At 36.1% G+C, this 1,705-nt stretch overlaps 1 protein-coding gene across 1 annotated transcript in view; it reads left to right on the forward strand.

Annotated features, from left to right (window-relative positions):
• The first annotated feature begins 572 nt into the window (after window positions 1-572).
• The window catches only part of LOC101849802, a 48,957-nt gene continuing 47,824 nt past the window's right edge, over window positions 573-1,705 (forward strand). The window contains exon 1 of the mRNA XM_005110839.3: window positions 573-896. The gene's annotated coding sequence lies outside the window, so the exon portion shown is untranslated. The remainder of the gene's footprint in view (window positions 897-1,705) is intronic.

Below are 1,705 nucleotides of genomic sequence, written 5' to 3' on the forward strand. Positions count from 1 at the left end.
AAATATTGTTTAGAGATGCAGTGTTTTTCAAGAAAACGCCTGAGAGGAAAAATAAAATAGGCCATGGGTTGAGGGTTGAGATGATCATGGGAGAGCGGCCACAACAAGGGGCAAGGGAGGCGGAGCCTGTGAATACTTGCCAAGTTGTACATTCTAAAGTACAGAAGTATGTTTATGAGGTAGGGTTGCAGAAGAAGGACAAACACCTTTCTGGTGATATCGTTTAGAATAATAATTATATTATTCAAGTATGGAGTTGTAATTGGCTTGTTTTCGCCTAATAGCGAAGAAACACGTAATCAATTTTATTTGTAGGCCTACTATACTTAGTAAACAGTTAATTCCTTCCGTTTTCATAGTGTAGATAACCAATTTTAAAGCAGTATAAAGTGCAATTCTCGAATAAAGTTGGACGCACCTTTCTTTTCTTTGTTACAATCCAAAACAATAATAATATAGGCCTAGTTAGAGTTTTCCAATAGTTTTAGAAGCATTCATCTACCATACCAAGCAGGCTGCATTCAACTTGTAACTAAGGAGATTATTATTCTATCCCCTACTTGTTGTAACAGGAATAAATCTGGCAACTGCTCCATCCAATGAGAGGTCTCGTGAACAGTACCCTCCGCCCTCCACGGCCAGGCCTAAACTTTTCTGCTACATGGAAGGCTAGTTCCGGGAAAGGAAAAATGGCCTGGTCCTGGTAGCAGTACGCGTAATGTTAGGTCAGGCCCGTGACTTCATATGGCACGTTTCTTTTGTGTGGAATTAATCGACCAGTGTCCCTTTGATACTTGGACTACTTGACGTAGGCTGTGGCTTTTTCGACGCCTTTTCAGTCAAGTTGAAAGAAAACTTTTCAAGTCATCTCTCATCGTCCCAAATCCTCTGCCAAAGTAAGTAATGGACTTTGTGTGGTGTGGAATGTATAGATCTAGATCTAGATCTAGCCTCTCTAGCTAGGCCTAGATATAGTATTATATATCTAGAACTAGATTCTAGGTCTAGATATTGTGTGAATGACTTGATCCATAATTGTATTGTAGCTCTGTGTTACGTAAATTCTTTTAATTTTTGAGGTCATCTAAGATCTAGAAAATCTAGACTATATATCTAGATCTAGATCTAGGCTGGTTCCGCCAGTTTCACATGTAGATCTAGATTTAGATCTTCGCCGCGCCTCCTCCCATTACTTATTACTGCGCAAATAATAAAACCGACTAGATCTAGATATCTAGATCTAGATCTAGAATCTAGAATCTAGATCTAGTCTAGATCTAAATACTCTAGTTAGTCTTGTAGTGGGCGACATAATTATGTAATGAGTAATGCAACTACTGTGTGACTAGAAGATTCTCTAGATATCTAGATCTAGAAATCTAGATCTAAATCTATATCTGGATCTAGAAATCTAGTAGATTAGTAGATCATACTAGAATCTAGATGTAGATCTAGATCTAGTCTAGATATAGATCTAGATCTAGATCTAGATAGATCTTGATTTTTATATCTGTATATAGATTTAGATCTAGATCTAGATTCTAGATCTAGAGCTATATGTAGATCTATATAATCTATCATTCTATCTATAGTCTAGATCTATATCTAGATCTAGACTCTATATTCTATATCTTTATCTATTATATAAATCTAGATATAGATCTAGATCTATCTATATTCTAGATCTATAAATGTAGCTATATAT

Source organism: Aplysia californica, unplaced genomic scaffold (assembly GCF_000002075.1).
Source record: "Aplysia californica isolate F4 #8 unplaced genomic scaffold, AplCal3.0 scaffold00953, whole genome shotgun sequence".
NCBI classification, from domain to species: domain Eukaryota; kingdom Metazoa; phylum Mollusca; class Gastropoda; order Aplysiida; family Aplysiidae; genus Aplysia; species Aplysia californica.